This window comes from Amblyomma americanum, chromosome 3, assembly GCF_052857255.1.
Source record: "Amblyomma americanum isolate KBUSLIRL-KWMA chromosome 3, ASM5285725v1, whole genome shotgun sequence".
In the NCBI taxonomy this organism is placed as follows: Eukaryota; Metazoa; Arthropoda; class Arachnida; order Ixodida; family Ixodidae; genus Amblyomma; species Amblyomma americanum.
Genome location: NC_135499.1, coordinates 13,314,087 through 13,337,182, shown reverse-complemented (window position 1 = coordinate 13,337,182; position 23,096 = coordinate 13,314,087). Strand labels below are relative to the sequence as shown.

The following is a 23,096-nucleotide window of genomic DNA, read 5'->3' as shown; positions in this document are numbered from 1 at the left end:
CGAAACCCTGCCCCAGCAGACAGTTGACAGTAATGAGGTCGAGCCATCACAGGCGGGCGGCACGGCTGAGCTTAGCGGGGCACAGAAGTTTCGCATGGAGCAGCATGAGGGTGAGACTCTGCGTCAGGCCTGGCAGAACGCCAAGCAAGTAAAGGCGGGCATGCCTATCGTAGACGGAGTTTTGTATCATAAAGACAAGGTGCTAGGCCAAGGGGTACAGCAGTTAGTACTGCCAAGATTACGGCGCGAGGCCGCACTCAGCCTAGCACACGAGTCCTATTGGGGGGGGGGGGGGGGAACACCTGGGCTTTCGAAAGACTAAAGCTCGCCTAAAGTACAGTTTCTACTGGCCGGGCATGGAGTCGGATATTCGCAAACACTGTGACAGCTGCCATAGCTCTCAAGTGCGTTCAGACCACCGGCGAACCGATAGGGTACTGATAAAGCCTCTCACTCGCCCGGAGTTTCCCTTTCAGAACGCGAACGTGGATATCATAGGTCCGATTGAGCCATCGTCGGGCCGAGGTCATCGGTACGCGCTTTGCATAATAGATATGTGCACGCGTTGGCCAGAAGTAGGCTGCCTAAGGTCTTTGTCCGCCAGGGCAACCTGCGACGCGCTGCTTTCGTTGTTTAGCCGGACTGGGGTTCCCGAGGTGGTGTGCTCAGACTGCGGCACCACTTTCGCAGCCGCACTTACGAAGGAGTTCCTTGAAAGACTCGGCTGTACCCCACGCTTTTCCGCTCCCAATCACCCGGAGAGCAATCGGCGGTGGAGAGGTGGAACAGTCTTTAAGACCATGCTCTTACACGTAATCGAAAAGGAACCAAAAAAGTGGGACAAGTTCATTCCCTTTCTTCTTTGGGCCTATCGGGAGGTGCCACACGACACCACTGGTGTGTCACCCTTCCGAATGCTTTACGGCCGAGACCCGGTAGGACCACTCGGTATCCTGAAGCAAAGCTGGGCAGGAGACATTGAGGTACCCGGGGAGCTAGCGAGTGCTCCCGCTGAGTATTTGAAAAATCTGAAAGCACAGCTCGAGATCGCGGCCGACATTGCGGAGCTATCTACTAGAAAACAGCAAGAGGCGTACTCGTCGCACTACAGCAAGCACGCAATGGTAAAAACCTTTCGCGAAGGTGAGGCGGTCCTCGTCTTTTCTTTGGGTTGTCCCGAACATTTCAGCGCTTTAATAATCTTATTAGCACCAGCCGCAAGTATAGAATCTGAAAAACCAGCCTCTCTGCCTCTCTGGGCTTGGACAGCCAGGCTACTGGACATTTGATGAAAACACGATTTTTTGACAGCCATACCAATACTACCCGTCACAATTCCGAGTTTGACAAGCTTGGAGTGGCAAGACGCATAGCTAACTAGACGTTTTTCACTCCTGGGAGCGTAGCGCCAGCATACATAGTCAGACAAGAAGGTCAATGTTGGCCGGAAAAAAGTTGTCATGCCATATGTGCACGCCTTGTCACATCGTTTTAAGAGGGTAGGGACCAAGTATGGCGTGAGGGTCGTTTTTTCTGCACCTAATAAGCTGGGTAAGATAGGAGCAGCAGTTCAGAGGAAGCAGGATGGCTTTAAACAAAGTACTGCCTGCAAGGTAAATCATAGCAATAAGTTCATCAGTTGCAAGAAGGGCGTGGTCTACCAAATTCCTTTATCTTGTGGTCTAACTTACATAGGCCAGACGGGCCGTTGCATTAACTGTAGACTAATGGAGCATGTCAATTCATTGGAGAAAAAAGACACTCACCTGGCAAAGCATTGCAGTTTTTGTAAATGCGTACCTTTCTTTGACGATACAGAATTCTTATTTTTCATTGTGACAAGACCACCAGAGAAATCGCCGAAGCATTCCATATCACCAGAAAATCTAATGGCTGCCTTAGCAAAACGTCTTTAGTCTTGTCAGCGAAGGAAATGTCATTGCTGCATAAAGGGCAGATTGAAAGGCAGTTACATCACGTGTGTATGGTGGCATTTTGGTGAGTGTGTATCTGATCTTCTCTGTATGACCTGTCGTGCGTGCGCCCGAGCTTGTATGTATAAATTGACTTCCTGCTTCAAATAAATCAGTTGCAAGTTCAGCGCCGTGTTTGTCTCATCCTCTTTCTGGTCCTGTTGTCTAGCGCTGTTTGAAATTGTATTGTTACCATGGAACACCAACTCGCCCAGTCTGCTACGCTTCTGCTTTTTTCTCTAGCTACTCCTAGCTGGGAGGCGCTCGGTCTGGCCGAGTGCGGAGGGAGTGACCGTTGAGAGCTGGTGCAAGGCGCGCCAGTTTCACTGTTGGGACGCGGTGTCCCTCGCCTCTGTGCAGGCGGTCGGCTAGGCCGGCCGCGGATAGTTGTGGCCGTATACTGACTTTAGTTTGTACCCATCGGTAAATAGCCTGTATAAAAGTTCGTTTCTCACTAAATCGCTTCGCCTGCAAGTCATATCATCGAGAAGCCTTCAAGCAGTGCATCCAGTTTCTGGAAATCACCGGACCAACACCACCGGCAAACCTTTACTTTACCTCTAATTGGCAACAGTGAAAACAAGTTTGAACCAAGATTCTGAGCAGAGAAGATGTAGCAGGTAAACAACATATGTCAAATATCCTACGTCAAAAACACATTTCAACAACGTGGCAACAACACTGGTATTACAGCCAAATTGTAATACCTTGCGGAAAGGTGAATTTATGTCATTGAAATGCTCTGCTACATAAAATACCGGAAACTCTGTAGACTGCGTGTTTCTAACAGAAGGACTGATATTGTATGGAAACAGAGGAAAAATAACAATCATCATCATCACTAGCCTGACTGAGCACACTACAGGACAAAAGCCTCTCCCATATCTCTCCAATTAACACTGTCATATCTTATCACCTTATCACGCCCACTGTACCAGAAGTTTGGACGAACTCTAACATTCTCTTAATTCATAAGAAAGTAGACGCCAAGGACGAAAAATTACCGGCCGATCAGCTTACTGTCCGCCCCCCACAAGGTATTTACTACGGTAATCGCTAATAGAGTAAGGGCAACCTTAGACTTTAATCAACCAAATGATCAGGCAGGATTTCGTAAAGGATATTTCACAATATATTATATTCACACTATCATTCAGGTGATAGAGAAATGCGCAGAATATAAGCAACCCCTATGTAGAGCCTTTATTGATTAAGAAAACGCATCTGACTCTGTGGAAAACTCAGCGGTCATACAGGCATCGCGGAATCAGGATGTAGAAGCGCCTTATGTCGAAATACTGGAAGATATATATAGCAACTGCGCAGCTACTATAGTCCTCCATAAAGTCAGCAATGAAATTTCAATAAGGAAGGGCACCAGGCAAGCAGACATGATCACGCCAAAGCTATTCCCTGCCTGTTTACAGGAGGTATCCCGAGGCCGGAATTGGGAACAGTTGGGGATAAGAGTTAATGAAGAATACATAAATAATCTGCGATTCACTGATGACCTTGCCTTGCTGAGTCACTCAGGAGGTAACTGCAAATCATAATCAATAAGTAAGAAAGGCAGAGCAGAATGGTTGGTCTAAAAATTAACATGCAGAAAACCAAAGTAACTTTAAACAGTCTAGCAAGGGAACAGAAGTTCACAATTCACAGGGAGGCGCTGGAAGTGGGAAATGAATACGTCTACTTATGGCAGGTAGTGACCGCTGATCCGGATAATGACACGGAAATAATAATGGGGTGGAGCGCATATGGTAGGTTCTCTTAGATCATGAATGGCATATTCTTTCGTTAAAATTTAAGCAGCGCCAACTTTTAGGACGAATACACAGAAGACATGACAGGACGGGCGCTAGCCCCGCAACGTGTTTTACCATGAATGGCATTTCAGCAATATCCCTCATGAGGAAAGTGTACAACAGCTGTATCTTAACGGTACTCACCTACGGGGCTGAAACATGGAGGCCAACGAAAAAGCTTTCGCGTAAGTTAAGGAAAACGCAGCGAGCCATGGAAAGAAAAATGACAGGTGTAATGTTAAGAGACCGGAAGCGGGCACAGTGGGCGAGGGAACAAACGCCGGTTAAGTACATCCTAGTCGAAATAAAAGGGAAGAAATGGCTTGGGCAGGGCATTTAATCTAAAGGCTAGATAAATGCTGGTCCTTGAAGGCAACAGAGTGGATTCCAAGAGAAAGCAAGCATAGAAAGGGGCGGATGAGATTACAAAGTTTGCAGGCATAGGGTGGACGCAGCTGGCAAACTACAGCGTTAATAGGAGCGACATGGGAGAGGCATTTTCCCTGCAGTGTGTGCAGCCAGGATGATGAGGATGATGAGGATGACGATTACTCTGTCTATCAAGTATTCGGTTCAGATCCTCTTGTAATGCATGCTATGTATGTGGAATTTTATTTTTTTCTCTACAAATAAACATTGTCTTTTGTCATGTTCTTGATATTCATTTCTTGAGTATACGGTATGTACTGCTGTAAATCCTTATGTGTATTTTTGCCCTTCCCAACACTGCCTTGCAGCGGAATCCTGGGCCACATCAAGCTGCTTATTTAGTTTTTAGCCAAGGAGGCAGTCCAGTTTTTTGTTTTTTAGAAAATAAACTACAAATGAATACCAGCAGGTAAACTGTAGCAATAAAAAAGTATTAATGAATGAATGAACGAATGAATGAAGCTGGCAAAGGAGAGGGTTAATTGGAGAGATGTGGGAGAGGCCTTTGCCTTGCAGAGGGTGTAGCCAGGCTGATGATGATGATTACGTGCCAGCTGCGGCCTCCCTATCCCCGCAGACTTCTTGACCTCATCCGCCCTCCTAACTTTCTTCCGCCGACTGCTGCGCTTCCCTTTCCCTCCAATCCAGGCTGTTACCTTGCGGCAGTCTGTTAATAGTGGCTTGATAACAGACGATCGATTATCAAGCCTTCGAATTACATGTCATGCCCTACCTCATTTCTTCCTCTTGATTTCGACTAAGGTGTCATTAACTCAATTGTGATCCCTGAACCACTCTGCCCTCTTCCGGTCTCTTAACGTCATTGTAAAAACAAAAACTGCGCAAAAAAAGACTGGACTATAGAGCATAAGCACACGGGACGAGCGCAGACTGACAACTGGTTTATTACACGCACGCCTCCTCCTTTCAAAAATATAGCGCACGGGCACGAACCACACAAAGCCATGAAACGTCTTCATCTCGTCAGACCATGATGATTACCTCTTTCTTTTGTTTTTTGTTTGTTTTTGTGTGGTTTGTGTCCTTGGAGCGCATGCGCTTTGTTGTTGAAGGAAGGAGGCGTGCGTGTATTAGACCAGTTTTCAGTCTGCGCTCGTCACTTGTGCTCCTGCCCTATTGTATAGTCCGTTTTTGCGCAGTTTTTTTTTTATAATGCCGTTCCCCAACCAGTGCCTCACCGCACTTTTCTAGATTTCTTAACGTTACACCCATCATTCATCATTCCATAGCTCGCCGTGCTGTCTTTCGCTGACGTTGAACCCCTTTCGTTAGCCTCCATGTTTCTTCCCCATAGTTGAGTACCAGTAAGATACAGATGTTATATGCTTTTTCTCTTGACGAATATTCCTAAACTGCCATTCCTGATCTCAGAAAACCTGCTATATGCGCTCGATCTCGTTTTATTCTAGCTCTCTTTATTAATCTCATGATAAGAATCGTGATCAGAGTCTACTAGCCCAAGTAGACGTATTCTCTTACCACTTGCTGCACCTCGATACCAATTGCTGTTCAGTGCCGAGACTTTTGAACAGTGCTTTTGTAATCTGCATATTTATTTCTAGAACTACAGTACTGCTCTGCCTGTCTTACTCATTGATCATGTATTGCAGTTCATATAACAATAGTTGAATATAGAATACGGGTACATAATATACTGACTGAGATACATGCAGTGCAATATATCAAGGAGTTCTGCAAGAATTTTTTAGTGTGAATAACGCGCTACACACTAACAAAACGACAACTGGTGTGGGGGACACAGGACAAGCGCATTAACAAATGAGAATTATTCTGGTACGAGGGTACATAAATACATTTCATGAACATGCTGAGAAAATCAATTCATTGCCAACGGCTGTGTCGCACGCTCCTTCGTTTTCTTGATTAGATGCACCTCCTCACTTGATAACAACACCGAGGGTGTGCTCACGCACTCGTCTTCACCGGCCTCCAATATCTCAAAGGCTTCTTTTATTTCTCTTTCTTTCTTTTCCTTTGCCCGAGCTAAAATTGTTGTCCGATCAAAGTAAGGTGAACATTTGTGATTTGCGCAATGGGGACGAGGTTCCCAGGATTCGTTATTTTTCCTAAGTTATTACGGTGCTCTTTCAACCTGGTGTTAGACATCTGCCTGATTGACCTATGTAGCTCATGCCGCATGACAAGGGAATTTTGTAGACTATACCGGTGGCACATTCTACGAACTTTTCTTGGTGTGCGATAGCACAAGTGTTAGCAAATTTTTTCTTTGACTTACTCATTTCATGACAAAGGCTCACTAATTTCCTGGGTGCGGTAAACTCCAGGGGAACATCATATCTGTCTGCTACTTTATTTAAACCGTGCGAAACATTATGTACATAAGGAATGACAACACCAGCACCATGCTCTGCATGCTTTTTCTGCGGTATTTTTCTATCCAGTAGCTTTTGTAGATTCTTTTCAGCCACAGACGTTATTAGCGCATCACGGTACCCACTCATCCTTAGCCTATCAATTTCCCTCTGATGCTACGCTCTACCTGATAAGAACACGATTTCTTCAGACACTGCGCCAAACTGTTACTTGCTAAACTCCTTCTCACCAATTTAGAGTGCGCGATTTTTTTTCGCTTGTTTGGGCTGCGTTATCAGTTATGGATGGCGATAATGGTTATGTGGCATATCTGTTGGTTGTTACAGTGTTCGAACTTTTCTTTACTTTATTTTATTTAGTAGACAATGCAGCCTCAAAAGACCAAGCAGGTGGGAGCATACAGATACAAGTTTTAACATAGCAGTGCTTACAGAAGCATACCTGTAACATGAACTTGGTTGAAGAAAAGCAGGCACTAAAATGGTATGCACAACGGCTTATCAAGAGCACAAAAACACATCAAGAAAACAAAATTATGATAAGATGATACATTCGTAACAAAGGCTCGCGAACAATAACCACGGTTGCATAAAAATGTATAACGTTACCTTGCTTCTCTGCTTTTTATTTCGCTCTATACTTATATGACCAGGTGAATACTTAACTCGTTAACCCCACTTATGTAATGCCCAACCCAGGGCCCTTCAGGGTCAAAATTAATGCTGATGATGAAAACAATAAGCACATTAAAAAGTCGAATACGGAACTGCGCCTGCGCAAAATATTCACAGGTACCTACATGACAAAGATACCTGAAGCGTCCATCAAGATTGAAACACAGCGGTTAAAGCACACTCAAAATTTTCCGAAGAAAAAAAATGCTGCAGGCAGATCATTCCACTGGCTTATTATTGTTCACGGAAAGAATGAAGACTTGAACAAATTTGTGCGCGCGGCTTATGGGAGCAAATTGTGGACGTGACGATGCCTGGATGAACACGATGGAAAAGACATAAAATAAGTGTTTAAGATTTTGGCGCTCTGTGTAAATGGCAAATAAAAACTGAAATGCAATTTTCCTTATCAATTGAAAAGTTTGGATGTTATTGTCTGCGAGGACCTTTAATATAAAATGCGTAGCCCCATATTTATTAAATATAAAACGAACTGTGCGTCTTTGAACCATTTCCAGCATTTTCTTGCCTTTTATTTATTTTTATTTTTTTATTTTTTTATTTATACACAATACTGCCAGTCTCAGTAAGAGACCGTAGCAGGTGGGCTACCAGTACAATATAATGTTCAAAACACAAAAGAGAAATTACAAGCACATCAACAAAAAGAAGTCTTACAATACGTGTAGTCGAGGGTTTGACGGCATAGCGTCTGGTCAGGAATCATGTTGATGCAGATTGCTGGTCACTGGCCAAAGTCAAAAAATGAAAAGACGTTTCGGGAGCACTACGGCTCCCTTTTTCACTATGAAGCAATCGGCGCACGGATTCGTCCTTTTGTAGCACCCAGTAGCGTTTTTAATGATTTAGCATAGATAGGATGTAGAGTTCCGTCGTTCCTGTTTAATGTGTTAGACGATGTCTGTATGATAAGGGACTCAAGATTCTGCCGTGCTGATGTGTTCTTTTCTGTTGTCAATATCTTTACTTGATCCCAGTTAATCTCGTGGCCGGATTCTTGCGCATGCTCGGCGATGGCGTTAGATGCTGCTTTCCGGTTTCGGACGTCGTTCTGGTGCTCTCTCAGGCGTCTCCTGAAGTCCTTTGTTTCACCGATATATATTGATGAGCAATCGGCGCAGTCTATCTCATATACAACACCTGGAAATCTTTCACGAGGGAGCTTGTCCTTCACATTCACCAGTTCTGTTCGCACCTTGCCAGCGGGGATGTGCGCGATGTTGACGCCATGCTTGCGGAAAATACGTGCAAGCGGTTCGCTAATTCCCGCCACGTATGGGACAGCAGCTCGTTTTTCTTTTGTTTTTTCGGTGCTCTCGCGTTCTTCGGAGGTAGGCTGATTCGCTGTCATTCTTCTTTCGGTGTTCCTGATGAAGGAAAGAGGGTAGCCGTTTCTTCGAAGATCCGACTCTATTCTTTTCATTTCGCTCTTTAGATCGGCATCTTGACTGCAGACCTGTCTGGCACGGTTGATCAGGGAGACAACCACAGACCGTTTGTGAGCGACAGGGTGCACAGAACTGAAATTTAAAAATCTTCCAGTGTGCGTAGGTTTGCGGTAAACATTAAATACGAGGCCAGTCGGAGTACGGGTTACCGTGGTGTCCAGGAATGGGAAGCAGCCGTCGGTTTCTTCCTCAAAAGTGAACTTGATTGAGGGTTCAATGGAGTTCAGGTGGTCTAGAAAAAGGGCCATGTGCTTGCGCTCTAGGACACAGAAACAGTCGTCCACATACCTTAGAAATATTTTTGGTCGCGGCTGGAAAGTGGTTAGGGCTTTGTTTTCGATGACTTCCATCGTGATGTTCGCCGCTGTCACCGAGATTGCTGCGCCCATTGCTGTTCCGAAGGTCTGTTGGTAAAAGGTGCCATTGTAAGTAAAATAGGTGTTAGCGAGACAGAAGCGCAATAGCTCGCAAAGCTCTGCTGCGTCGAAAGGGGTCCGATCTTGCCATGAGTCCTCATCTTCGAGACGTTGCCTGCAAGCTTCAACGGCCAGATTGACAGGAACGCTGGTGAACAGTGAACAGACGTCGAAAGACACGAGCATGTCGTTGTCTTCAGGGACAATAGCTTTTACCTTGTCAATGAAATCGGACCGTGGAGGTACTGCGACAGAGTGCACAGGAGACCTTCTGAAGTCTACTATTGGGCATAGAGGGGTGCCTTCTTTATGAACCTTTGGAAGCCCGTATATGGCGGGTGCCGAGCCGTTCGTGCAAAGCAGCTGATAGTAGAGGCGCTTCATGGATGGTGGAAGGCCCTCGAAGATTTTTGCGAGCATTTTCTGAAGAGACGTCTGCACCTTTGACGTGGGGTCTTTTGGTAGTCGGCGATAGGTATTCTCGTCCTGTAGCAAGGCTTCCATTTTTTCTTGGTACGAAGAGCGGTCAAGGATTACCGTGACATTGCCTTTATCCGCAGGAAGGATTGCAATTTCATCATTAGCCTGTAGGCTACGAATTGCCTTGCGTTCGTCTTGAGGCAGGGAGTAGTCTGGTGACGTCTTCTTCATACGAGACAGCACACCTATCGCCTTCGTCCTTACTTCGTCTTGAACGTCTCGGTCCAGGAGTCGCACCACTCCCTTATCATACAGACATCGTCTAACACATTAAACAGGAACGACAGAACTCTACATCCTATCTATGCTAAATCATTAAAAACGCTACTGGGTGCTACAAAAGGACGAATCCGTGCGCCGATTGCTTCATAGTGAACAAGGGAGCCGTAGTGCTCCCGAAACGTCTTTTCATCTTTTGGCTTTGGCCAGTGACCAGCAATCTGCATCAACATGATTCCTGACCAGACGGTATGCCGTCAAACCCTCGACTACATCAATCTGCGCCATCAGTTTGGGCAACCGGTCATCACCGGAATTCGTCGTTTTGTAAGCATCTCCGGCAGCCTCACTGCATTTCGCACGCATTTGCACTTCAACCTCAATTGCAAGTCGTCTCAAGTTATACCGAAATCATTGCGTCTGATGAAACCCGTGAAAACCCGCTTCGGTATCCAGGTCGTCGCAAAGGCCGAACGTCAACTGCTTCAAGCACGGATAGATGAATGCAAGCTAACAAAGAAACGCCTGGAGACGTCAGCTGGAGTTCATCGCTCCGGAAATTCTCGCCAGCGCTCAATTAGTCGCCAACCAGGAAATGCGCAGAAGAATGGATAAGCACTCGAAATCGCAAGAACAGCAGATGCAAGCGTTACTTGCTGAAAAAGAAACAGGCACTAGGTCAACAACGATCTTCGAAGTAAAGAACCTGTCATGCTACAGTCTGAAACCTGCTGAGGCCAAGCTACTCAGCCGAGGTTTGAACTTCAACCAAGGGAAAGTTCCGAACCCACGAAAGGTTGCTTGTGCCGTCGAAGGAGCGGTGCGACTCCTGGACCGAGACGTTCAAGACGAAGTAAGGACGAAGGCGATAGGTGTGCTGTCTCGTATGAAGAAGACGTCACCAGACTACTCCCTGCCTCAAGACGAACGCAAGGCAATTCGTAGCCTACAGGCTAATGATGAAATTGCAATCCTTCCTGCGGATAAAGGCAATGTCACGGTAATCCTTGACCGCTCTTCGTACCAAGAAAAAATAGAAGCCTTGCTACAGGACGAGAATACCTATCGCCGACTACCAAAAGACCCCACGTCAAAGGTGCAGACGTCTCTTCAGAAAATGCTCGCAAAAATCTTCGAGGGCCTTCCACCATCCATGAAGCGCCCCTACTATCAGCTGCTTTGCACGAACGGCTCGGCACCCGCCATATACGGGCTTCCAAAGGTTCATAAAGAAGGCACCCCTCTACGCCCAATAGTAGACTTCAGAAGGTCTCCTGTGCACTCTCTGTCGCAGTACCTCCACGGTGTTTTGGCTCCACTGGTTGGAAAGACAGAAACGAACGTCAAGAACTCGTCCGATTTCATCGACAAGGTAAAAGCCATTGTCCCTGAAGACAACGACATGCTCGTGTCTTTGGACGTCTGTTCACTGTTCACCAGCGTTCCTGTCAATCTGGCCGTTGAAGCTTGCAGGCAACGTCTCGAAGATAAGGACTCATGGCAAGATCGGACCCCTTTCGGCGCAGCAGAGCTTTGCGAGCTATTGCGCTTCTGTCTCGCTAACACCTATTTTACTTACAATGACACCTTTTACCAACAGACCTTCGGAACAGCAATGGGCGCAGCAATCTCGGTGACAGCGGCGAACATCACGATGGAAGTCATCGAAAACAAAGCCCTAACCACTTTCCAGCCGCGACCAAAAATATTTCTAAGGTATGTGGACGACTGTTTCTGTGTCCTAGAGCGCAAGCACATGGCCCTTTTTCTAGACCACCTGAACTCCATTGAACCCTCAATCAAGTTCACTTTTGAGGAAGAAACCGACGGCTGCCTCCCATTCCTGGACACCACGGTAACCCGTACTCCGACTGGCCTCGTATTTAATGTTTACCGCAAACCTACGCACACTGGAAGATATTTAAATTTCAGTTCTGTGCACCCAGTCGCTCACAAACGGTCTGTGGTTGTCTCTATGATCAACCGTGCCAGACAGGTCTGCAGTCAAGATGCCGATCTAAAGAGCGAAATGAAAAGAATAGAGTCGGATCTTCGAAGAAACGGCTACCCTCTTTCCTTCATCAGGAACACCGAAAGAAGAATGACAGCGAATCAGCCTACCTCCGAAGAACGCGAGAGCACGAAAAAAACAAAAGAAAAACGAGCTGCTGTCCCATACGTGGCGGGAATTAGCGAAGCGCTTGCACGTATTTTCCGCAAGCATGGCGTCAACATCGCGCACGTCCCCGCTGGCAAGGTGCGAACAGAACTTGTGAATGTGAAGGACAAGCTCCCTCGTGAAAGATTTCCAGGTGTTGTATATGAGATAGACTGCGCCGATTGCTCATCAATATATATCGGTGAAACAAAGGACTTCAGGAGACGCCAGAGAGCACCAGAACGACGTCCGAAACCGGAAAGCAAGCAGCATCTAACGCCATCGCCGAGCATGTGGAAGAATCCGGCCACGAGATTAACTGGGATCAAGTAAAGATATTGACAACAGAAAAGAACACATCAGCACGGCAGAATCTTGAGTCCCTTATCATACAGACATCGTCTAACACATTAAACAGGAACGACGGAACTCTACATCCTATCTATGCTAAATCATTAAAAACGCTACTGGGTGCTAAAAAAGGACGAATCCGTGCGCCGATTGCTTCATAGTGAACAAAGGAGCCGTAGTGCTCCCGAAACGACTTTTCATCTTTTGACTTTGGCCAGTGACCAGCAATCTGCATCTTACAATACGTGTTACATAACTGCTAGTAGGCAGGTTACTAAAGAATACCTTTAAGAATCAGAACTGTAACAAAAAAGAAAACAAGTACAGCAGCAGTCATTCATGCCAGCAAGCATGCTAGTATTCGAAATATTTAACAATAGGGTAGCGGATCGGGCTAGTTGGTGCAGATTTGACATTTTCAGAAGCGCTAAAACACCGAGGACGCAGAGGGAACAGACAGGGACGAGCTCGTCCCTGTCTGTTCCCTCTGCGTCCTCGGTGTTTTAGCGCTTCTGAAAATGTCAAATTTAACAATAGGAACTTGAAGAAAGCGAAAAAAAGGTAACGGGTGGCAATAGACAATGCAATCATCCTTAAAAGTAACATTGTATCAAGAGATGTAAGTAATTGTTGGGCAGTCATCTGGTAAGATGTAGGACTATTGGCACATTACTGATTCTTGTTACATTCTACTAATCTTGAAGTGAAGGAAGACAGTGAGTCCGACATGGTAATCGATGGATCGAGTCGATTCCATTCGCTGATGGCTAAAGGAAAGAAAGAATGCTTGAGAGTGTTCGTTCGGCATGAGTATCCAGTAAGCGTGTGCGCATGTTTGTGCCGGGATGGTCGTGACTGTGAGAAGCATTCGTATTTAAACACATCTATACTGTAATTGTTGTGTAGTAATTGATATAAAAACTTCAGGCGGGATTCTTTTGCCCTAGATGATAGTGATGGAAGACAAGATGACGCGGCAAGATCGGTAGGTGAGTCAGAGGGTTTGTATTTGTTATGAATGAACCTTACAGCTTTTCGTTGCACCTTGTCAAGCCGAGTGATGTTAGTGATTGATTGTGGGAACCAAACAGTGCTTGCGTATTCTAAAATTGGCCTTACGAGGGTAGTGTAGGCAAACAGTTTGGTGTTTTGAGGGACCAGACGTAGGCATCTTCTAAGAAAGAACAGCTTTGGCAAGGCAGCAGAGGTAATATTGGCTATATGTGCGTCCCATCTTAGGTCAGAAGTTAAAGTTAACCCTAGGTATTTATGTTCAGAAACCCTTGAAAGCGTTGATTCCTTGATACCGTAGGCATAGTTATATGGCTGTTTTTTTCCTGGTGACTGTCATGCAAACGGATTTTTTATTGTTTAATGTCATCTGCCAAGTTTTACACCATTCAACAATTGTGTTAAGAGAGCTGCTTAGCATAAAGTGGTCTTCCGGATTTTTTATCGTTTTGTACAGAATGCAATCATCGGCGAAAAGTTTTATGTTACACTCAATATTGTTGGCAATATCGTTGATGAAAACTAAGAACAACATTGGTCCTAGGACAGATCCCAGCGGGACTCCTGATGTAACGGGAACTGGTCTTGACTGAACTTGTTCGAAAGTTACAAATTGTGAGTGGTTCGTCAAAAAATCTGTGATCCAGTGTAACACTTGGCCATCTCCAATTATGATGCGTAGTTTTGTTATTAGTTTGTTGTGGCTTACACTGTCAAATGCTTTAGAGAAGTCTAGTAGTATTATATCTGTTTGACTGCAGTCGTCAATACTAAGGGCTAGGCCATGCACAACCTCTGTTAGTTGGGTGACAGTTGATAAGCCACGACGAAAGCCATGTTGATGGGGTGATAATAGGTTTTCCGTCTCCAGAAAGTGCTTTAAGTGTTTTGCTATAATGTGCTCCATAATTTTGCACGACGTACTGGTGAGGGAAATGGGTCGATAGTTAGAGGGTGAGTTTGTATCTCCGGATTTATGAATGGGTAGAACCTTTGCTTTTTTCCAATCGTCGGGTAGCTTCGAAGTTCATAAAGACTTGCGAAAATGATACCGAGATATTTACTGCACCATTCTGCATATCGTTTAAGGAACTGATTTGGGATGTCGTCTGGACCACTTGCTTTCTTTATGTCTAGGTTTAGCAGTTAAGAACACCTTCATCTGATATGTGGACAGGACCAATACCTGGCGTAGATGTGCAGGAAGTGTTAGGGAGAATGCCGTCATCTTTTGTAAAAACAGATTTAAAGAAATTGTTGTGCATGTTAGCTTTCGTCTGTTTTTCCTCCATGGACAGGTTGGATGTGGCTGTTTTATCTTTGCGAAAATATTTCCAGAACCTATGAGGATTATTCTTAAGAAGTGTAGGGAAAGTAGAAGGAATGCCATACCACTGCAGAGTACTCGAGTTTTGGTAATATAAAGGATTTATAGGCCTGAAGTTTTAATTCCAAGGGTTCTGTTTTAACTAATGTCGCAGAATGCCAAGTTTGCATGTAGCCGAAGCGCAAGAGTTTTTAATATGCATTGACCACAAAAGGATGTTAGTAAGTGTAATGTCCAGATATTTATATTAGTTAACTTCCTTTACATGGTTTTCATTAACTTGGGATGAAAAGAGATAGGCACGTTTTTTCTTTCTGACACGAAGCATCACTGTCTTTTCGGAGTTTAACGTCATACCCGACTTCGCCCACCATTAATTAATTTTTGTCAAACTGGTCAATAGGTTTGTTTGATCGATTTCGCATGTTATATGCTTATAAAGAAGGCAATCATCTGCAAACAGGCAAATGTTGACATCAGGATGAATTTCAGTAGTAATGTCATTAACTTATATTAAGAAAAGAATAGGCCCTAAAACATTTCCCTGAAGACTAACGATGAAACTGGTAATGTATTGGAAGAAAATCCCCTTATGTCGACAAACTGGCTGCGATTTGAAAGCTACGCGTTTATCCAATTTATTACGAATAGAGGAACACCGAAATTTTAAAGTTTAGTCAGAAGCTCAATAAGAGGGACACGATCAAATGCCTTACTAGAGTCGAGAAAAATGAGGCCTGCCTGGCCAGATGAATCTAGAATTTTAGCGACATCATGGACTGTTGTTACAAGTTAAGTGCACGTTGATAATCCCTTTCGAAATCCGTGCTCGAAAGGAGACAGGTTGTTGCTTTCAAGAAAATTGGTCAGGAAATGTGCAATGATGGGTTCTAATAACTTAAAGCACGTACAGGTTAAAGATATAGGCCTGTGGTTTTCCATCAAGAGGCGGTCACCTTTCGTGTGAACGGCTATAACACGAGCAACACGCCAGTCATCCGGTACAACTGCAGTACATAATGGATAGCGAAAAATGGTCACTAATATATGGGACGCAGGTTCGGCATAACGGCGAAGGAGGGAATTTGAGATGTGATGAGGGCCTCCAGCAGGTTTTTTTTTTAAATACTAAGCACCAGTGTCAAAACACCTTCTAACCTTCTAAGGTCTGTCTCAGGAATTGATGGTAAAGCCATGTTGGCTGTATCATCCCTGTGAATACACGGAATGAAAGTAATTGTTCATAACATCACCAATTTAGGGGGGATCTGTGATCTTTCAAAACTTTCTCCATGTCTGCGCTTTTACTGCCACAGTAACGTCAAAATCTATCGGGGCTAGTTTTCATGAAATTTGGCAGCGTTGACGAGAAATACTTATTTCGGGCGAGTAGTAACTCAGTCGAGAGCTGGGCTTAAAGTTCTTGTATTTCAACAGAATTTTTAATTTTTCGCTTTTCGCACGCTTCTCCCTGCGTTTTAGGTGTATAATTTTTCGATTTATCCACGAATTTCTTCGCTTTGGTTCTATTTGTCGATCCGGAATAAATACGTCCATGCCACTCGTAACTGTGCTCTTAAACATTAGCCGTAATGTCATTGCATAAGAGTTTGGCAAGTTGTCAGCCAATTCCCAAAGCTCGTCAAGAATTGATTGCTCACCAGCATGGGCAAAATCTTTTACAGTTATAACCTGCGGTGTTTCTTTTTGTAGCCAGTCAGCAAGCCGACATGAGAAAAAAACAAGCTTATGAATGGATACGTCACATTCTATGCATACTTAAAATTCAGAAATGTCATTGCTGAATACACCAGGTCTATAATCGAGCCATTGTCTTCAGTCACACGGGTGTTCTCAAGTACAACCTGCTATAGGTCTCATGTAATCATTACATAAATTAGAAGGCTGTCAAGCAGGTGGAGCTCTGGCTTCTTATTCGAGTTGATGTATCGAAGATTAAAATCACCCGCCATGATTATCTTCTGGTGTTTAAGTCCAGACATGTAATCGTACAGCGATGCAAGGAATTAAGGAGAGGATGTTTGTGGACGATAAACCGCACACACCACAACGACGTGGCCCCAATAGTCGACCTTCAAGAACAGGCTTTCATGAGCTTCAATTTGCGGCAGTACGCTTGCAGCAAATGTATTATTCAAAATTATAGCAACTCCACCCCTACGGGTTAGGCGGTCACGTCGAAAAATTTGATAAGAGGGGGTATCAAGGATTCATCGCTAATATCATCATGCAGCCCGGTTTCAGTTATGATGGCTATATGCGGGTCATAATTTAAAAGAAGTATTACAAGTTCTTCAGAATTATTCGCCAGGCTACTGGCGTTAAAGTTTAGTACCCTCAGCTGCTTTAGTAATGTTTAGTACCCTCAGCCCTCGCGAGCCTCTCTGATAAGAACGCTCTCATTCTGCACGTCGTCTCAGGCATAAAGATTGCCGTCTATGCCCAATTTGTCATGCACAAGGAAAACACGTTTTTTAGGAAGAAAACCAGCTCAAAAGATGGAGACACAGAACAGAAACACAGGACCACGCAGGATTATCGACTCGATAGTCCAGCGTCGTCCTGTGTTCCTGTTCTGTGTCTCCGTCTTTTGCGCTGGTTTTCTTTCTGCAATTATGTACCGACTCGCCCAGCTCACCACTCTACTGGACGTTTTTTAGGGCTCGCCCGTTCAGTGCTCGCACTCTGCCAGAGCAGTTTTGTTTTACGGAATCTATTTCAACTGTAATCATTTTTGATGGAAGTCGAGGAGCCTCTCTGTTTCTTGGCATTTCGGAGTGCACCCTCTTTCTCCAGAAAATCTTGAAATACACAATTACGGGTCTATTTCCTGAATTTTTGCCAAGACGGTGTATCCTAGCGACAGAGCTGCAAGACTGTTGCAATTTTTCGAGCGAAACGTCGTGTACAACCGCCTTCAGCAAGGTTTCTTCATTCTCTTCATCTTGTTCATTTATACCAGAAATTACTAGATTTGATCGGCGACTACAGTCTTCAAGATCGATTAGTTTCTCATTGTGTAGCTGAACTTCGCGCTCTAACGTAGGAACTTTTTCCTGAAGAGTCTCAATGCTCCTGATATTTGCGCGTGCGCATCACTTCGTCCTGTTTCATATCTGTTAAAAGGTGCGGATCGGCTGCCTCCCCAAATAAGGTTGTTGTTCCGAGCAGTTGTGTGTCCTCTTTGTTCCTCGTTCCTTTGTCTGCCAGCGTTGTGTTTCCCAGAATCTTCGAGCTCCGCTTGCGCAGAAAACACACCCCGATGGCGCCATTAGTTCTGAACCCACAATAAAAAACAAGTGGCATTTCCAGCTTCACGCTGGCCGCACGCGTTGCAGAAAAGAACGTTGCCGTAGCCACTATGCCCCAGAAAGGTGCGGTGCCGGCGCGGAAAGCAGCGCGACACTGGCGCCACCTAACCAATGCAGGTTGCCTGGCTCAACCTAGGCACGCCGCCGCTTTCACATTTTGCCACCGCGCAGCTTAGCTCGGCCTATTTCACTTCACGATTGTGCCACAAAACACATCTCATCAGAAAGCCTGCCTGTTCTACACGAGCAGCGAGAAACCTTGCCTGCACAAGTATCGAGCTTTCAGCATCGGCACTGCCCGCAGGTGCGCAAGGCGACGGACTGCGCTGCTCCCTTCCTAGCCTGGCCGTTGCTAGGCCTATAGCCTGCTTCGCATCGGAGCGGCAGCGGGCGGCGCTTAAGAAGAAGCGCTGCAATTACGGTGCTACTCTCGTCATTGCTTCACTGTGAACCCGTGCATCTCGTAACAAAAAAAAAATACGGGGACACTTAAGCTACGCCTTTAAGGATATGACGCGACAGTGGTGCCTCTAGCCCACGCAAGCCACGGACACTGTTTCCTATTTCACCGTTACTATGATTATGTGAAAGACCACACGACACACACATAAAGCCCCGCTGTAACTAAGCCGAACGGATGTGGCTGCGTGGCGTAGCGGTAGCGTGCTGACTTGCAACCAAAGGGTCATGCGTTTCCGATACTCCGCTGATGTAGTTAGCGCTATCTATGGGAACAGGCACCTTTTCGAAACGCCCCGATTTTAGATCACGCCAAAGCCAACACCGGCTTCTCTGCGGCGTGGGACCTTTCTGCTTTCGCGTAATAAATATATCGATCAGCACAGGAAATAGCAGACTCCAGGCGAGCCGCTCCGGGCAGCAGCAGCAGCAAAGGGGCTTCGGGAATAAATTTTCCTGCATCACAGTTTTCTTTCCTACCACCAACTCGGTAATAATCAACGACGGAATTCATTTTTGACAGCCCTCTATCTCAGGCCTTGTTCTGTACGCGAGGAAAACGTTTTAGCGCGTTTTTCTCACGCTTGCAAGCCTGCCCGAGATCCGCGATTTACGTCATCATAACGCTGGCGCTCTCTGAGCTGGCATTGGCTGTTGCTGCCCACCAGTGCGGGGCGAGCACACAGATGGCGATCGCCAGTCTGTCAATCCGAAGTTGTCCCGTACCGGTGCGGATTCGGCGCGGTCTCCGCTTTAACGCAGGGCGCGAAATCGCATGAGGGGAAGTCTTATGGTGTCGCAAGAAAAGCGTTTGTATGTGAAGCCTTGGTTTGCAGCAGGTAAGCTGGAGTGGCGGAATCAGAGTCCAGGCAGTCACACACTGCAAGTGCTGCACTGGATCGGTGAAGTGAAGCCATGGCAACCGATGGACTGAGTCCCTCGCATGGTTTAACACCGCGTCGGATGCGCCGGCCGGGGGAACAACTGCGTAAATCGCATCGATCATCTGCGCAATTTATTTAATTTTAGGGATGGGCAAAACTTTAGTGTCAAAATTAAAAGGTTCTTTCATTTTAGCCTCCATTTCTGGCTACTTTAATCTATTGCGCAAAGGCAACACTGGCCTTTTCACGGAATGCTAGGTCTTCTCATTCCGCTTTTTGATAAATGCGACTGTAAAAAATATATATATAGAAAAATATATAGAAACGCCCTGTAGTCACTTACTGGTCGGCCGCTTTGCCTCTGAAAAGCAAAGAAAAGTGCAAATTATAGCACCGCCGTGCTCAGTTTACTTTGGCAGCACAGTGACCGTTTAGTCGGCGACGAAAGCCAGGTAGTGGATGTAATTAAAAGGAGGAGGATTCGCTGTCAGAAAAAATCTGTTTCCGATATGTTGATGATTGTTTGGCAGCAAAAAGAGGCATTCACTGCTAAGAAAACTGGGTCTGAATGTGACACGCCCCGCCACCTTACTAGAAACCCTCGACATATGTAAAAATAAATAATCTCTGATCCCGTTCCCAGGGGAATATAAAGCTGTAACAATGTAATCATGTGGGCTAGTTGGTGTATTTCAGACATAACTTCACCAGCGAAAGCACGAGACACCAGGAGAAGAACACAGGACAACGCTGGACTAACAAGTGAACCAACAGGACTTGTCGGGCTAGTTGGTTGATCATAATGCAAAAAAGACGAACTGCGCAACAAGAACACGGACGAAAGGGAGGCAGACACACACTAACGCAGACTTACAACTTTACTAAAGGAAGGAATACAAGGCAAATATATATAGCGATCCCCAACGCACTTCGAATCTGATCAATATGGCACGTGACAATCTGCCCAGGCGATAAACAGACCACACAAGAACCAACCGCTTACAAGATAATCTTATACCGGGCCGGCCCTTTCTATGAAAACAAAAGCAAAGGAACGCTTAGCGACAGTGCACACTTGAGAATTACGCGTTCTGCAAAGTAAGGAAATTCATAACAAAAACCACACCACTGTAGCCATCTGATACCACTGAAGCTCGAACCGCTTACAAGCGCAGGTGCTGACACCAAAACCAAGAGACGAAGCACTCCCCCTTTTGAAAGCAAACAAAACGGGAAACAAAAACAACCACATCGGTCATCGTCAAAAACAAAAAAAAAACAAAAAAAAACAAAAAAAACGGTGAAAAAGGGCACCAGGTCAAAAGGGTAAAAAAAAAACAACAACCATGAATCAGCTCAAGAAGCTACGTCACAAAAACAGTGAAAATAGGCACCGAGTCATTGAAAAAAACAAAAAGATGAAAGACGGGACAACAGTTTAAGACAACAACGGTTTTAAAAACGGGGGGGGGGGGTGAATGAAATCCAAAGCGTAGGAAAACATCTCAAACCATGACAAAACCGAAACAAAACTGAGATCGCTAATCAAATGAACAACGAAAGCATCAAACGCAATCAGGAGGCACTGCTCAATCACCAGGGCACAAACAGGCCACTAGGCTACACATGCCCCCGCAAAAACGAAAATTCTTTGGATGATAAGGAAATGGAAGCCTTGCTAACACAGTTGTCCGTAGTGACGATGTAAAATGCTTCGACGACGAGACGCTCCCATTTGTCATTCAATCTGGCCAGAAATTCCGTCTTTTCGAACCATGGTACACAGTCCCGTTGCTTCATTTTTGTGCAGTCCGCACAATGCTTAGCCAAAAACCCTCCATCGTTGTTTGCCACGCTCAACCGGTGCTCCCTTGCTCTTTCATTAAAGCATCTGCCGGTTTGGCCTATGTAGACTTTTCCGCAACTAAGGGGAATGCGGTAAACAACGCCAGAAACGCAATCTTTGAACTTCCTTAGATGTTTGATTTTGCAAGGGGTCTTCTTAGTGTTCTTCATCATCACGCACACCTTGGACAGTCTGCATGGAGCCGAGAAGACAACGTTGACGCCTCCTTTTCTCGCCACTTTCTTGATGTTGTGCGAGAATTTGTGGATGTATGGAATCACATGGGCCTTCTTTTGCTCGGCGTCTTCTTTGTCTTTGCGTTCTCTCTTAATTTTTTGAAGCACATTTTCACACACACTCGAAATGACGTGCGGAGGGTATCCAGCTGCTTGCAAACGCTGAAGCTGGTACTGGAAGCTCTCTTGGACTTTGTGGTCACAAGACTTTTTCAGAGCCGACTCAACACATAGGGAAATGATGCCTCGCTTGACCAACTTCGAATGGGCACTAGTGTAGGGAAGCAAAGCCTTTTTGGACCTGGGTTTGAAGGACCAGCACAAACGCTGTTTCTCAAAGTGCAGATCTAAATCCAGGAACTGAAGATGACCATCAAGCGGAAGCTCACTGGTAAACCGGAGCCCGAAAGATTCAGATGAAAATGGGGTCAGGAAGACCAGGTAGTCATCGACGTACCTGCACACGCGGGTGACAGCCATCCCTCGCAGTTTGTCTTGAAGACGTCGGTCAAAGGATGACAGAAAAATGTCGTTTAAGGCTGGAGCTATGCTCGAACCTATACAAATGCCTGCTTTTTGAATATGATAACTCTCATTGAAGTGGATGACGGAAGACTTTAGATAGAAATCTATAAGTTCCAAGAAGTTGCCAGTGTTGAGGCCAACTGAGTTCCGGAACTTCGTCTCTCCGTGAAGCTCCACGCATTCTCTGATGGCAGCGAACAGTCCTTCGTGCGGAATGGAATAATACATGTCCTCGATGTCGACGGAAAAAGCCGTCGTGGAAGTTGGTAGCCCTTTTCCCATCAGCTCAACGACTTCTTTGGAGCTTCTAACGAGGAACGGGTCATTGCCTAATAACACATTCAAATGTATCTGCAGGAAGTTCCCAAGCTTCCCAAGAAAAGTTCCCAAGAAAAGAAAGCGAGAAGCCGTGAGACTTTTAAAGGATTTGAAGTTGGAGCATTTGATGAAGGCCGTGAAAAACGAGGATGCCGGAACCCTTGAAGTGTTTTTCACTGGAAAAACGCATAAAATTGGTTGCCTCTTTCCCCTTTGGAGCTTCTAACGAGGAACGGGTCATTGCCTAATAACACATTCAAATGTATCTGCAGGAAGTTCCCAAGCTTCCTCTGCCAGCAGTTCCTGTCCGACACGATTAGTCGAAAGGGGCAACCAATTTTATGCGTTTTTCCAGTGAAAAACACTTCAAGGGTTCCGGCATCCTCGTTTTTCACGGCCTTCATCAAATGCTCCAACTTCAAATCCTTTAAAAGTCTCACGGCTTCTCGCTTTCTTTTCTTGGGAACTTTTCTTGGGAAGCTTGGGAACTTACTGCAGATACATTTGAATGTGTTATTAGGCAATGACCCGTTCCTCGTTAGAAGCTCCAAAGAAGTCGTTGAGCTGATGGGAAAAGGGCTACCAACTTCCACGACGGCTTTTTCCGTCGACATCGAGGACATGTATTATTCCATTCCGCACGAAGGACTGTTCGCTGCCATCAGAGAATGCGTGGAGCTTCACGGAGAGACGAAGTTCCGGAACTCAGTTGGCCTCAACACTGGCAACTTCTTGGAACTTATAGATTTCTATCTAAAGTCTTCCGTCATCCACTTCAATGAGAGTTATCATATTCAAAATGCAG

General features: G+C 45.4%; 1 long non-coding RNA gene across 1 annotated transcript in view; it reads right to left on the bottom strand.

Annotated features, from left to right (window-relative positions):
- The window catches only part of LOC144123386 (uncharacterized), a 311,566-nt gene that overhangs the window by 107,231 nt on the left and 181,239 nt on the right, over nucleotides 1-23,096 (bottom strand). Inside the window, exon 4 of the long non-coding RNA XR_013313079.1 lies at nucleotides 19,710-19,727. This is a non-coding gene — a long non-coding RNA (uncharacterized LOC144123386). The remainder of the gene's footprint in view (nucleotides 1-19,709; nucleotides 19,728-23,096) is intronic.